Genomic DNA, 16,220 nt, shown 5'->3' on the forward strand with positions numbered 1-16,220 from the left:
CGTTTTTTTTTTCAAGGTAAAATCTGTCTGACATTAAAAATTTTTAAACAGAAATCTGGCTCAAAGGCTGCAGAAATCACAACAAATATAACATCACAGATCTATAAAGATATTTGAAGTGGCCAAAAAGCTCTGGATTGATTATGATGTAGGTACAATAACACAGACTCCTAAAGACTGTTGAAAAACACGTTATTTCTGCATTTTATACCATCACTGGCTGTGAGTACAGATGAGCTGCTGTATTTCTACTATTTATATACTTTTTATTCATGTAAACATGTAAAGAAAAAGCTGTGACAGCGTGACGCTGCCTATGACATCAGCTCAAGACCCAAGTTATCATGTTAGCAGATAAAATACTGCTGGTGGTGCTTCCAGACTTCTGCATGTGTATTTGGTTGTGGCCTGCTGCTTAATGTAACCTAATATAACATCATATTCTAACATGGTGATGACATGTACTGCATGTTCTCCATAATGTTCCTACAACTACAAACTCTGAGATGGTTCAAATTCTGCTCAATTGTGAAATGCACATTTTCATCAGGTTCAGGTCTTATTCTGATCAATGAATCACAGAATCATGTTACATGAGGTCATCCATGGTTTTTATTTCCATATAAAAGTAAATCTGGATATTATATTTAAATCTGGTCCTGTCATTGGACACAGTGTGCATACATTATTCTGTCACTTGACAGCCTGTAATTAGACACCATATTTAAAGTACTGCTGCTTTTGAAGGTGAGATCAAATCACTATTGTTTTTATGAAAAACAATAGTGATTGTTTTTCATAAAAAAAGGAAAAAGTGTAAAAAGAAAAATACTGAAGAGCTCTCACTGAGTGCTATCAAAGCCTAACACAACAAGGTGTCCAAAATATAAGAAATACTTTATTTATCCCAAAAGTCACTACTGAGTTACAGCAGCCAAATACATAGAAAACAAAAAAGAATTCAATAAATAAAACCTTTAAATATGCTTAATAAAGAGCTTAATTATATAATGAATGCAGGTATGAGGTGGTAAAGCATCCATGAGAGTGAAGCTGAAACAGCTGTTAGAGAAAGTGTTGAGCTGCAGGTCCAGTGAGGGCTGCAAAGGACGGTCAGAATCTACAGCGAATCACAACCACAGACATCTGGATGAGCTCTGCATCAGCTGATGGAGGAATCCAAACAGTGTGTCGACTCAAACTGGATTCAATGACAAATTCGGTCAGTGAAGGACCTGCACCACCACTTCCTGTGCAAAACACATTAACATGTAATTACTTTTTTGAGGATAACACAAAGCAAGCATGTTCATAGGTGTCAGGGGGAATGCTACACTGTGGTCAATCCACAGACAAAAGGCGGATCGGATCAAGTTCGATTTTTCTGACTTTCGCAAGTGAACAAACAGGACTGACCAATCAGAGCGCTGCATTTAGCAGCATGTGAGGTCATAGCTCAAAACACGCACCGATGGACTGACTATACAGTGATGTGGAAACAATAAAATCAAACTATTTTACCTCAGACACACAGCTACAGGCTGCTCCGGGTCAGTCGGCTCTCTGATATTATCCTCTGCCTCCTCACATGTGATCCCAACTCTGCCAACAAGAGCTCAAACTGTCCCACTGACATCCTGAAATATGCGCGAAAGCATCCGTGATGCAGCTTCAACTCCGGGATCAAACCATGAAACTCTCCCTGCTGCTGTTTCTTATGAGTTGGATGAACCCATAAACTCTCTTTCTTCCTTCTCTTGTTTAGAAACATCAGCACCTCATTACATCATTGCTTGATGATGACTGCATTTTTTTTCCACCGTGTGTTATATGAGGAGGATTTATTCGCAAAAACGCAACGCGTCCGGTGTGTATATAGGTTACACGACAGGTTTGCATTCGAAAGATTCGGAATTTCGTGTCGTTTTTACGCAACGCATCCGGTGTGAAAGGGCCTAAAGTCTGTGCAGGAAATCACAGTATTGTTGTTGGGCAGCACAGTAAATGCACGGACTCATATATGACAGTCTTAGACCAGTGGAAATATTCTACATGTTCATATGAATAAATTCTGGAACACTGCACTACCCTAGGATTAATGAAAACATGTTTAAAACCATGATGGTTTCATTGTGGGGAGATCCCTGCTGAATGACAGGAATGTGTTCTCGTTCGGACCTTTCTCTAAGGCTGACTGTAGCACTGGTACCTTGTGTAGTGCAGTGCAGTGTGAGTAAATTGATGTTTTGCATTTATATTAGAAGCCTTAAAGCCAATCAGTGCTGACATACCAACCTTTATGGTGCTCTCTGTTCCCAGTTTCTTTCTTGCAAAGATGTCTCAGCTGGGAAGGATACTGCGCTCTGGAGAAACAACAACACACATTAGAGATACACAGAAAGAAGAGGCAGTGTGTTTTCACAGTGACTTGTTACTTGTGTTCCTTCTATAGGAGTTTAACCTGTTAACTGGCAGTGTCCCGCCTGCGGGACGTTTGCAGTGCTTTCCAACTTTAAAGCCTTATAGCCAATAAAATTCCTTACACGTGGGTATATGGGGTGTGTTTTCAGATGAACCCACAAGGTTGCTGCTTACATGTGCAAAGTCAAGGCAGAGGTAAGACTCTGTGGGCCGTAGTGACTCGAGAGTGTTTACAGTACTTTTTCTCACTAAGAGATTGTATAAATATCTCAAAACAAGCTATATTTCGTCAACGAAGTGAAAAAGTGACTCACGACATTATTTATTAGAGGACTTTGTCCCTGATTCGACCAGTTTTATCGCTGCAGAATGAACACGAAAGAACAGCTGTTACTCTGAAGGTGTTTCAGAGTTAGGGAGGCGAGAAAAGGGCCCAGAGAAAGTACAGGAGGTGAGGAAAGAGCCTGGAAAAACAAAAGGTGGCGATAAAAGAGATTTGGAAACAGCAAAGGAGATGAGAAAAGAGCGTGGAGAAAGTAAAGGAAACAAGGAAAGAGCCTGGAAAAAAGTACAGTAGTCAAGAAATGGGCGTGGAAAAAAGATAAAAACTGGAAAAAGTGAGGGAGACAAGAAAAGAGCCTGGAAACGGCAAAGCAGGCAGGCAAAGAGGCCTAAGAAAGGAAAGAAGGTGAGGAAAGAACCTGGAGAAAGGAAAGGTGGTTAGGAAAGAGACTGGAGAAAGGAAAGGTGGTGAGGAAAGAGACTGGAGAAAGGAAAGGTGGTGAGGAAAGAGACTGGAGAAAGGAAAGGTGGTGAGGAAAGAGGCCGGAGAAAGGAAAGGAGGTGAGGGAAGAGCCTGGAGAAAGTAAAGGTGGTGAGGAAAGAGCCTGGAGAAAGGAAAGGTGGTGAGGAAAAAGATTGGAAACAGTAAAGGAGGTGAGAAAAGAATGTGGAGAAAGAGCAGGACGCAAAGAAGAAGCGTGGAGACAGTAAAGGATGCAAGGAAAGACACTGGAGAATGTACAGGAAGCGAGAAAAGTGGCTGGGGAAAACAAAGGAGCCAAGGAAAGAACCCGGAGAAAGTAAAGGAAGAAAGGAAAGAGGCAGGAGAAAGAAAAAGAGGCAAGAAAAGAGTCTGGAAAGAGAAAAGGAGGCCAGAAGAGATACCTCTGAAAATAAAGGTGACGAGAAAAGAGGACAGAAAAAGTAAAGGAGGCAAGGAAAACTCTTCCTTATCTCCTTTACTTTCTCCGGCCTCTTTCCTCACCTCCTTTACTTTCTCCAGCCTCTTTCCAGGCCTCTTGTACTGTCTCCAGGCTCTTTCCTTGTCTCCTTTACTTTCTCCAGGGTCCTTCTTAGCCTCCTGTACTGTCTCCAGGCTCTTTCCTTGTCTCCTTTACTTTCTCCAGGCTCTTTCCTCGCCTCCTGTACTGTTTCCAGGCTGTTTCCTGGCCTCCCTCACTGTCTTCGAGCTCTTTCCTTGACTCCTTTGCTGTTTCCAGTCTCTTTTCTCGTGTCCTTTACTGTTTCCAGTCTCTTTCCTCGCCTCCTGTACTTTCTCCAGGCTCCTTTCTCGTCTCCTTTACTGTCTCCAGGCTCTTTCCTTGCCTCCTTTACTTTCGCCAGCCTCTTTCCTCGCTTCTTTTTCCGTTTCGAGTTTCTATTCTCACCACAGTGTTTCCAGTTCCTTTTCTCGCCTCCTTTACTCCTTTCCAGGCCTCCCTCACTGTCTTGGGGCTGTTTCCTCGTCTCCTTTACTGTCTCCAGGCTCTTTCCTCACCTCCTATAGTTTGTCTATCCTCTTTCCTCGCCTCTTGTACTGTCTCCATGCTCCTTTCTTGTCTCCTGTACTTTCTCCAGGCTCCTTCTTAGCCTCCTGTACTGTTTCCTGGCTCTTTCCTCGCCTCCTTTACTCCTTCCAGGCCTCCCTCACTGTCCTCGGGCTCTTTCCTCGACCCCTTTGATGTTTTCAGTCTCTTTTCTGAGGCCTTTTACTTAGTACAGTCTCTTTTCTCGGCACCGTTAGTCTTTCCAGGCTCTTTCCTCACATCCTGTACTTTGACCATGCTCTTTCCTTGCCTCATTTACTGTTTCCAGTTCCTTTTCTCGCCTCCTGTACTTTCTCCGGCCTCTTTCTTTGCCTCCTTTACTTTCTCCGCCTCTTTCCTCGCTTCTTTTACCGTTTCCAGTTTCTGTTCTCACCACAGTGTTTCCAGGTTTTTTTCTCACCTCCCTCACTGTCTCCAGTTTTTATGTGTTTTCCGTGCCCTTTTCTCGCCTCCTTTACTCCTTTCTAGGCTTCCCTCACTGTCTTCGGGCTGTTTCCTCGACTCCTTTACTTTCTCTGGCCTCTTTCCTCGCCTCCTATACTTTGTCTATCCTCTTTCCTCGCCTCTTGTGCTGTTTCCAGGCTCTTTGCTCTTCTCCTGTACTGTTTCCAGGCTCTTTACTCGTCTCCTATACTTTGTCTATCCTCTTTCCTCGCCTCTTGTACTGTCTCCAGGCACTTTCCTCATCTCCTTTACTGTTTCCAGTCTCTTTCCTCGTCTGGTTTACTTTCTCTGGCCTCTTTCCTCGCCTCCTGTACTTTCTCCAGGCTCCTTTCTCGTCTCCTTTACTGTCTCCAGGCTCTTTCCTCGCCTCCTGTACTTTGTCCGTCCTCTTTCCTTGTCTCCTTTGCTGTTTTCAGTCTCTTTTCTCAGGCCTTTTACTTACTACAGTCTCTTTTCTCAGCACTCTTCTCTCTTCTTCCTCTTCTCCTGTACTGTCTCCAGGCTCTTTCCTCGCCTCCTATACTTTGTCTATCCTCTTTCCTCGCCTCTTGTACTGTCTCCAGGCTCCTTCTTAGCCTTTTCTACTGTTTGCAGGCTCTTTCCTTGCCTCCTTTAGTATCTCCATCCACGTTCCTCGTCTCTTGTACTGTTTCCATGCCCTTTTCTCACCTCCTTTACTCCTTTCCAGGTCTCCCTCACTGTCTCCAGGCTGTTTCCTCGACTCCTTTGCAGTTTTTTCCTCACCTCCCTCACTGTCTCCAATTTTTATGTGTTTTCCATGCCCTTTTCTCGCCTCCTTTACTCCTTTCCAGGCCTCCCTCACTGTCTTGGGGCTGTTTCCTCGTCTCCTTTACTGTCTCCAGGCTCTTTCCTCGCCTCCCTTACTGTCTCCAGGCTCCTTCGTAGCCTCCTCTACTGTTTTCAGGCTCTTTCCTTGCCTCCTTTAGTATCTCCATCCTCTTTCCTTGCCTCTTGTACTGTCTCCAGGCTCTTTCCTTGCCTCCTTTAGTATCTCCAGACTCTTTCCTCGCCTCTTATACTGTTTCCAGGCTCTTTACTCGCCTCCTATACTTTGTCCATCCTCTTTGCTTGCCTCTTGTACTGTCTCCAGGCTCTTTCCTCATCTCCTTTACTGTTTCCAGTCTCTTTCCTCATCTGGTTTACTTTTTCCGGCCTATTTCCTCGCCTCCTGTACTTTGTCCACGCTCCTTCCTCATCTCCTTTGCTGTCTCCAGGCTCTTTCCTCGCCTCCTGTACTTTCTCCGACCTCTTTCCTTGTCTCCTTTACTGTTTCCAGTCTCTTTTCTCGGCACCGTTAGTGTCTCCAGGCTTCTTCTTAGCCTCCTGTACTGTTTCCAGGCTGTTTCCTGGCCTCCTTTACTCCTTCCAGGCCTCTCTCACTGTCCTCGGGCTCTTTCCTCGACCCCTTTAGTGTTTGCAGTCTCTTTTCTCGGCACCGTTAGTCTTTCCAGGCTCTTTCCTCGCCTTTCCTCGGTAAAAGAAGCCTCTTTCCTCGCTTCTTTTACCGTTTCCAGTTTCTGTTCTCGCCACAGGTTTCCAGGTTTTTTCCTTCACCTCCCTCACTGTCTCCAGTTTTTATGTGTTTTCCATGCCCTTTTCTCGCCTCTTTTACTCCTTTCCAGGCCTCCCTCACTGTCTGGGGGCTGTTTCCTCGTCTTCTTTACTGTCTCCAGGCTCTTTCCTCGCCTCCTATACTTTGTCCATCCTCTTTCCTTGCCTCTTGTACTGTTTCCAGTCTCTTTCCTCGCCTTCAGGCTCTTTCCTTGTCTCCTTTACTTTCTCCAGGCTCCTTCTTAGCCTCCTGTACTGTCTCCAGGGTCCTTCTTAGCCTCGTCTACTGTTTCCAGGCTCTTTCCTTGCCTCCTTTAGTATCTCCATCCACTTTCCTCATCTCTTGTACTGTCTCCAGGCTCTTTGCTCTTCTCCTTTACTGTCTCCAGGCCCTTTCCTCACCTCTTGTATTGTTTCCAGGCTGTTTCCTTGCCTCCTTTACTATTTCCAGGCGCTTTCCTGGCCTCCCTCCCTGTCTCCAGGCCCTTTCCTCGCCTCCTGTACTTTCTCCAGGCTCCTTTCTCGTCTCCTTTACTGTCTCCAGGCTCTTTCCTCGCCTCCTATACTTTGTCCATCCTCTTTCCTCGCCTCTTGTACTGTTTCCAGTCTCTTTCCTTGCCTCCTTTAGTATCTCCATCCACTTTCCTCTTCTCCTGTACTGTCTCCAGGCCCTTTGCTCGCCTCCATTGCTGTTTCCAGTCTGTGTTGTTGTGTGTGTAGCCTATTCCAGCTATCATAGGGCGAGAGGCAGGGTACACCCTGCACAGGTTTCCAGCATGTCGCAGGACGAACACAAAGAGACAGAGAACCATTTACAATGACCAGTAACCTGACCCCACTAATGCTTCAAAGCATTCACAGTATTGTTCTTCTCCAAAAATGAAAAATTTTTTGTGCTATTACTTCTCTTGTTTGTAACTTGTATAATTTTCAAAATATTCAAAATATTTATGAATTTTTTTGCCGTATTCAAATGAATGGGGTAAGCTTCAAATCCTCTTCAAACCCACCCTACTTTGAAATGTAACTACAACAGCATACTTTCAGCTAGAGACACTATTCAAGCTTTAATACAAAGCAAAGACTTCCAGCTATTCAGGTAGTACTCTGTTTGTGAACATCGTTTGCAGTAACATTTTCATTTCAATTGATTTTATGTTTTTATTTTTTGTTGTTTGGACTATAACGAGCAGTGTGCATGCGTGATGTTCGGTGCCGCCCGTGGGCTGTTTGTAGTGCTTTCTGAATTTGAAGCCTCATAGCGTCACAGTAACGCTGCAGTCCACCTTACAATGATTTTAGATGACAGACTAGACCCTTCAAATTGGATTGACACCTCATTTGGCCAATCATGTTATGAAATGGTTTTTCCATAGCCAATAAAAGCCAGACAGCATGATGTGGCTTCTCTGGACATGCCCCAAAATGTTTTCCAGTCGTTCTTTTTGGTCGACTCTGACCCAAAATCCAAAACCACAGCTGTATAGCCAATAAAATTCCTGACACATGGGTATATGGCGCTATGGGGTGGGTTTTCACATGAATCCATAAACTCCCTGTGTAGTCTGTGCATCCTCCATATGTGAAAACTGGGCAGGAAGTAAGTGTGTGCGACGTCATGCGTAAACAGTGTTTACAATTCTTTTTCTTGCCAATGGATTGTCAGAATGCATCAAAAACAAGCTATATTTATTCAAAGAAGTGACTAAATGACTCACAAGACTGGATTATTATTTATTAGAGGATTTTAGCGGTGATTCGACCGGTTTTATCGCTGCAAAATCCCACGAACGAACAGCTGTACTCTGAAGGTGATTCGTATTACGTTTTATTCTCAGCTCGTCCTCGTATTATATGCTGTTTAGATGTAAATATGTATGTAATGGTGAGCTTGAAGTGCACCATTACATCAAGAATATCACCATACGCTGTTGTTACGCCGCTTATATTGTGTGTATGTGCTTTGCATAGTGAAACTTACAAGAGCAGTGTTGGTGGAAGGGAAGGTTGTTTTACGTCTTGATAAGGCTTTCACGGGGGTCTATTATTAGGCGAGGCAAAAATTGTCTAATTTTTCATATGTTCCAAACTTAACCTGTTAACTGGCTGCTCCAAAATCAACAAAAACGCCTAAAAAAGCATACCCAAATTACATCAGCTGCTGTTCCTGAACTCTTTGGAGTACATGCAAAAGCTTGGTGTCTTTGTAAAGAAGACAAGCTATATTTTTCATTTTTGCAGTCAAAATTGCTGTAACTGTAATGAATATGTAGCTATTAAGTTTTGAACACAAAAATGAGACAATTTTTACCTTGCTTAGATTTTTCCTGTTTGTTTTCGTGCAACTACACCCTGAGTGTAGAAGGTGTGGACTGGAAAATATAATGAAGCTGTAGAATGAAGTCTTTTCAACGTGGATCTTATATCAACAACCTACTGTTTTGTAAAGGTTTTTGTGTGTTGATCTCAGGCATGGTCTCACATGTGCCATTTGGAGACGCCGAGTGCCACATGTGAGCAGCCTTTGTTATACAAACGTCAAATGGCTGTAACTCCTCAATGCTTCAACATAGTCATCAATGAAGCTCTAATCAAAGATCCCAGATAGCAAAGCATTTCGGGGCAGACCTGCCCTCAAGGCAGCCCAGGCTGTTCCTCAGTTCAGGCCCTCCGGATAGGACAGCGGCTCCGCTCTGGGCCCACAGTGGAGCCCCTTCAGCAAACGCACCTTTTTTTTTTTTTTTTCTTTTTTCAAAAGTTACCGGCTGCTCTAACATCATCAACTCATCGCGTTACCTGTTCAATAAACTTGTCCTGGTAGGATATCATGAAAGTAACTGCTTTATTTGTTGTTTTTATTCAGAAATTTGAGATTGTGCTGGTGGAGTTAGCTTATAGCACATTAGCTACCATCATATTAGCTAACATAGATGGAAGCTCTGAGTTTAAAAGTTCAAAAGGCCCTTCAGGGATTTATTTCACTGGGGCAGTTTAGGTGGGTGTCTCTGTAGTTTATGTCATTACGGGCCAAGAACATGAATGATTTTATTGACCCTTTCCAGGACTGACTGCAGGTAAAGTTAAGCTAGCACAGCTAATCTGGGAGCATCTGTCATTTAGCTAGATAGAGAGAGGGGGGCCATAAAGGTCATCTTCTGAATGCTTTATCACACTGAGATGTTTGATCTGTGAAGGCTGAGACTGAGGTATGATCTGCAAAAGATCATAAAATGAAATTATTTATTTTATTAAATTCAGCAGCTCCTCATATTAACTGACCTTGAGCTCATTCATGATCCAGTTTTTGCTTCCTTGTTGCTGCTCCTGTCTGTACACATATATCCCGTCATTTCCCAGAGTTAATAAACAACAATGGATCAGAATCTGGATGTTGATCTGAACAGACTCTAGGACATAGAAATGTCATCAGTTTCTTTCAGGTGAATCATCTTTATTAATATTATATCTCTATGTTGTGTTGCAGCCTGCAGCTCACTGTTGATCTTGTTCAGGCCGTCTCATCTCTGCACGCTGCCTAATTAAGGTAAATACAATCTGAACTTTGCTTCAGTGACTCTTTGTTCAGATGTTGTGTGAAGAGAGTCTGTGTAACATCAGAAATCTATATTAACTAATGCACCTGTAAAACATCAATTATGCAGCACTAACACTCTGTTGTGGTTATTTCTTCTGATGTCATGCTCATGCAGGTGGATGTGACCATGGAGGAGCCAGAAAGGAGGAGGAGCTTTGATACCAGGTCAGCTGTGAGCCACAGGGGTCATCATCTTTGTTATTAAGTTTAAAGGTGTTGTTGCTCATGTGTTACCTAATCTTAAGGAGGAGCTGCCTGTAGTGAGGGCAGTGAGTCTGTGTTACCTCGCTTGTGCCTTTCTGACCATTTGACAAACATAAATATATTTCATGCTTGAGCAAATGAAGCTTTTTAAAAATATATAAAAGCAGGCAGATATCAGTCAGTCAGCACATTTTACTGTGAATCTCACATCTGACAGACACTAATTAGAGTGTTGCTGAGTCGGCACATTTATGTTTTGGACATTTATTTGAGGAAATTAACAATAATAATGATACAGAATCATGAAGAACCTCACTGCATTTTTCCTGCATGATTATTGTTGGCTTGTTTTTCATTTATTTACCCAGCCAAAGTTTTCACACTGGATTAACAGTGCTTGGTAGCTTCATCAATAGGAACACGCACTTGTGCATATGTAATATAACACATTACTTATGTATGACTGCAAGTATTATATGATACTGATTGAAGTTTTTTCTCCCTCTCTGCTCTCCACTATAGATTTCCTCCATCCTGGCTCCCTTTCTGTGAAGATGTTGGAGGAAGATCAGTTAGAGCGGGAAGAATGTGGGAAAAATCAGCTGGATGCGTGGAAGATGTTCCTGCTGTGAGAGTCATGTTTAAAAGAGTCTGCAGCCACAGAGCAACGCTGTCACCAAACTGATTGTTTCTGTTCTGCTCTTTCACTTCTGTTGTCTCTCTTTAATTCTTAGTTTCCTCTCCTTTCCTCTTGTATTTATATTCGTAGACATACATACGCAGACGCCGCATTGATCAGGGCGGCCTGTTGCTGTGACACGTCAGCACATCCGCCTTATTGGATGTGGCAGATCTGAGCTGTAAACTAATCCAGGTGAATGGACTGAACTTCATGAAGCACCTTTCTACAAAGTTCTGTCAGTTAATGTGTCTCACTCACACATTCAAACATGCACTTAATCTGATAATTACATATGTTGAATAATCCAGGTATGTTAGGGTGCAGCAGCAAACCAGCGTCTGTATTTCTAATGTTTTTATGAGTGTTTACAGCTGTTTGTAAAGCTGTTACTGTGACGATAAATGTCTGCAATAACCAGATCCTGACATGGAGATATGACATCTGCAGGTTTATGAATAAAAAAAACTTTTATATTCACTGATTTTTAGCCATTTAAATATTATTAATGAAAATCTTTAACACAAAATATCAACAAAGGTTACAAATTAAAATAAGACACTGCAATAGACACTGATCTACTTTATTTTATTTTAGCAATGAAACTGTATACTAAAATTATAGATCCATGTTTTATTGGATAGAATAAAATTTTATGGTTAAAAAGTAAAACAAAAAAAGAGCTGTTTCCAACGTTTGTAAAGTGCTTCATGAATTAAATGTAATATTATAATCACACAAATGCAGAAACAGAGTGAGGAGCAGACAGCAGCAAACAGAAGGTCTGAAGATCAGTCTGTATCAGAGTCGTTAGCTCAGGGAGATGCAGTTCAGTTAGAGTTTCATTGTTTGGAGGCTGGTTTCAGCGTCAGACTACATGGTATTATCTGCAAGTTATGTTTTCAAAATTTTGTTATCGCCAAATACAATTTTTTTTAAAAATTGTTCACTCTTACCTGTGAAAGGTGAGCCCATGTGATCCAGTTTCAACTGTAAAACGATTTGAACAAGCACCAGAGTGATGCACTGCTCTGTTTACTTTTGCCACATCCAATATGGAGGGGATGTTGACGTCAGTGCTCAATGCAGCGTCTACGTATATATGTCTATGTCTATGTTTATATTGTCTGTATTCAGTTTTTTGTGGTGTCAGCAAAGAATGGGTGGATGCCTTCCCTGAGTTTAGCAGCATATAAAGCTGCATGTTTCTAAGTTGAGTCTTGTCTCATGAGTCTGCATTAGGATCCAGTTCCTGCCTTCCACACAGCAGTTTATGGTGACTGACTCATTTTTACATTACACTTGTTATTATGGAAAGAAAAAAAAAAAAAAAAATCAACTTTTAGCTGCGACAGCTTTGCAGGGTTTTCACAGAAGTGCAGGATTATCAAGTTCAGTGGTTCCACATTTTACTGACATCTAATAAGACCTCAAACACACAGATCCTTTTGTAGCAAATTATTAAGTAAGCACATTCTTAATTATTATATTGAAGCATGGGTGGAAGGTTTTAAGCATTTTTACCTATTCTTATAATTAGACTAGGTCTGCAACAATTCCTTGACTAACTGAAATAATAAAATAATTGATAGTTTCAGCCCTACATCAGACAGATTTCATGCTTTAGGGCTGCGGTTGACAATAATACTGTAACCTGATGTGTTCAAAGAAATTTCATTGAAGTGCTGCTGCTTGTGTGATCACAGATGCAGAGTCGTGTTTCCCAGGCTGCCCCTGAACACATCCTAAAGCAGGGCTCTTCAACTCCAGGCCTCGAGAGCCCCTGTCCTGCAGGTTTTAGATGTGTCTCTGCTTCAACATACCTGAGACAATATAGAAGTCATTAGCAGGACTCTGGAGAACTTGACTGCATACTGAGGAGGTAATTCAGCCATTTGATTCAGGTGTGTTGGATCAGGGACATATCTCTTGACGCCTGCACTGATAGATCATGGCTCTCTGACAGCCACGGCAGAGTTATTAATTTATTAATACAAGCCCACTTTTACTCTTTAACTTTAAATACAAACGGCAGAGTTTAAGCAGCTGTCAGTGTACCAGTGAGAAACTTCCACATTACTCTGGGGGAGGCTGGAAAACTTCAATGTAAGTGAAGCTCTGCTGAGCAGTGTCAGTGACACTGAGGTGAGCTGCTGAGGACATCCTGACATCAGTGAGCCCTGGTGTTTATACTGCTGTTAGCCTCTGTCAGTGACACTGTCTTTGAAGTGGAGCCATCATTACAGACCTGCAACACTTAGCATAAACTCATACGAAGTGATAATGTGATCAGAAAGATCGGAGAGAAAGGGGGATATTAGAACACTCAAGTCTAAAGTTAGCTGGAATAATGTTAGCTTATAACCAGCTGTTGTTGACAGCTGTCCGGACAGCTGACGACAAGCCACAGAGAGCAATCCGGGCAGCATCTGTGAACGAACACGGAACAGCACGCTACGGATCCAAAACTGATCGTGAGCGGATCCGCGCCAGATGACATGCAACATAAACGGATCCATCTGGGCCGGATGAGCTGGGAAGTGACTGGAGCCGTTTCGGGTCCAGTCCTGTGTTTTTCCTGATCCGTAATTCTGATCCATTCCGGATCCGTCCCGCTGTGCAAGTGGACTCCAATCTGGACCGGTTTTGCGGGTCCGTTACGGAGTCAGTGGCACATCCGGGGCGGAGTCATTTTGCTATCTGGGATACGACCCTGAGGAGTCCTCTGCTAAACACAAACTTACTGACAGTGTGAATTAATTATAATTATAGACATATAAATCAGAGGTTGCCCTAATTTGTAAAAGAAGGAAAATGTTAGGCCTTCATTCACAGAAAACCCCAGTCTATTTTCAGTGATTCCTTCACACACACAAAATAAATTGCATATTGATCAAAAGTTACAGTAAATGTAAACACTACATATACACATAAAATAAAATACCACAAGCCTCCCAATAGTCATTCTCTGATACACAACTTACAACCCCCTCCCAAACAAATACCCCCAACCCCACAAACAAAACGTACACAAAGCATAAAGCTTTTTGTAAAACTTTAGACACTTACTGGTCAAAAAAGCTCTGAGCCATTGTCCTCCTCATCCTGCCATAATAAACGTGATAAAGACCACCGTGAAAGCCTTATCGAGACCTGTAACAACTTTCCCTGCTCCCAACACTGCTCTTGTAAATTTCCATATGCAAAGCACACACACACACACACACACACACAATGTAAGTCGGGTAACAACAGCCTACGGTGATATTTTCTGTGTAATGGTGGATGTCACGTATCATGAATCGCCTTCAGAGTACAGCTGTTTGTTCGCTGAATTTTGCGGCAATAAAATCGGTCGAATCAGCAACGAAATCCTCTAATAAATAATAATCCACTCTCTTGAGTCATTTAGTCACTTCTTTGAATAAATATAGTCTATTTTTGATGCATTCTGACAATCCGTTGGTGAGAAAAAGAATTGTAAACACTGTTAACGCACAACGTTGCACACACTTACTTCCTGCTCAGTTTCACGCACGGAGGACGCACTGACTACGCAGGGAATTTATGATTTCATGTGAAAACCCACCCCATAGCGTCATATACCCATGTGTCAGGAATTTTATTGGCTATACATCTGTGGTTTGGGATTTTGGGTCAGACTCGACCATTCAGAACGATTGGAGAACATTTGGGGGCATGTCCAGAAAAGTCACATGACACCGGTTATTACTGGCTCTGGAAAACCCATTTCATAACACAATTGGCCAAATGAGGTGTCAATCCAATTTGGAGGGTCTAGTCTGCCATATAAAATCATCGTGAGGTCGGACTGCAGCGTTACTGTGGTGGTTATTTCTGTCCAGAAGTTTTGTATTGGTGGACAGAGCCAGAATGCATGGAGGTGGTCATCATTTTTGTTGTTAAGTGTGCATTGTGTGCAAACATCTCAGTTCATTAACAACAAAAATATATTACACATTGTCAACTTCTAATTTCTGCCTTATCCAGGCAGGAGATATATATATATATATATATATATATATATATATATATATATATATATATATAAAATTTAAAACTACTTTTACCCCTGTTAAAATGTATTAATGAAGTGTCCCCAAATTTGCTGGATTCAAATCCCTCTAAAATGTGAACCCCTGGTCTGATTGTCAAAAACTAAACTGTTCTGTAATCTGTGTGAATAGCTCTATCAATTTAGCTTATAACCCAAACCACTTTCAAAATTTATCCAAGTACCTACATTTCAGGTTTTCACTTTTCAGTTTCACTTAAACCAATTAATGCATTCAACATAAAATAAAAATGTCAAACTTAAAATATCTCCTATGGGCCCCAATAATTAACCTAAAGCCGGCAATAAAAAAAATAAAATGATACTCAGATCAGCTGTTGCAGGCCTGAACGCTGCAGCCTCAAATTGCCGTCTCACCTCCAGGAAAAAATAAAAAGCGCTACCTTTGCTGATGATGTTAACCACACACAAACAGTCAAGGACGGCAGGAGATGAAAAGAGGCGATTCACGTGGATGGAAAGGGGAATCACGCGGCAGGCGATGCAGGCACAGTCCTCCCGCAGCGCCGACCGACTCCGTCGGCTCTCTGTCCTCGTCGTCAGCTCGCAGCTTCCCGCAGGCTTTGCTAATTGACTTCGCGGGTTGCTAGCTTCTTAGCACGGCACAGCCGAAAGCACTAGCCACTGTATTAGCAGCTCACTCAGCTAGTCTTTGGTTGAGTTGTCCACTCGGCCTCACCAACTCCACCAGCATTCGCGCTTTTAAAAGAGTCCTTGTCGAGCACTTTAACCGACTGATGATAAAAGCAGTCCATGATTCACTCCCATGTCTCCTTCGTTCTAACGTCTCCAACTTTACTCTCGCTCTCCATCACCCCTCATTTCCTGTCCATTGACCTGGGATGTGTTTGTTGCCTTACAAAAAGTTAAAGGTCATACAAATGAAATTTGACATTTTACATGTCGTTTTTCCCTTTTTTAAACAATTTCAAATATCAAACCTCATCGCTGTTTAATGAATTTTTAACAAACACCATTTATTAACTATGAACTTATTTATTTCTGCACGTATTACCATAAACATATTTTAACAGGGTTACACTTATATAAGCTTAATTATACTATATACAACTAGAAAAAGCATTTCCAGGGCAGTTTAAAACAAATAGCTCTTTTCAGGTTTTGAGAAAATCTTCTCCCTAAAATTACCATGGAGCTTAATGGAGGAGTTGGAAGGAACTCCCTCTACGTGAACCCTCACAGTTTAAAAAGTTTACATTTGTCAGGGTTGAGAGACACATTATTTGAAAGCAGAGAAGTGGCTCTACGGTTTGATAGTAAAATGATGGCTGTAGAGTGAATACTGTGGACACAGTGGAAGTTTAAATAGAAAATTTTCAGATGAAGAATTTGAAGTCTTCCACTGTGACACTTGGAGCT

At 42.1% G+C, this 16,220-nt stretch overlaps 1 long non-coding RNA gene across 1 annotated transcript; it reads right to left on the reverse strand.

Moving 5' to 3' along the window:
* Positions 1 to 740: 740 nt before the first annotated feature.
* On the reverse strand, positions 741 to 15,649 carry LOC115787937 (uncharacterized). Its single transcript, XR_004020556.1, has 3 exons — positions 15,224 to 15,649; positions 2,296 to 2,363; positions 741 to 1,250 (listed from the first exon to the last, which is right to left on the reverse strand). It is a non-coding gene; the product is annotated as an uncharacterized LOC115787937 (long non-coding RNA).
* Positions 15,650 to 16,220: the final 571 nt, after the last annotated feature.

Source organism: Archocentrus centrarchus, chromosome 1, assembly GCF_007364275.1.
Source record: "Archocentrus centrarchus isolate MPI-CPG fArcCen1 chromosome 1, fArcCen1, whole genome shotgun sequence".
In the NCBI taxonomy this organism is placed as follows: domain Eukaryota; kingdom Metazoa; phylum Chordata; class Actinopteri; order Cichliformes; family Cichlidae; genus Archocentrus; species Archocentrus centrarchus.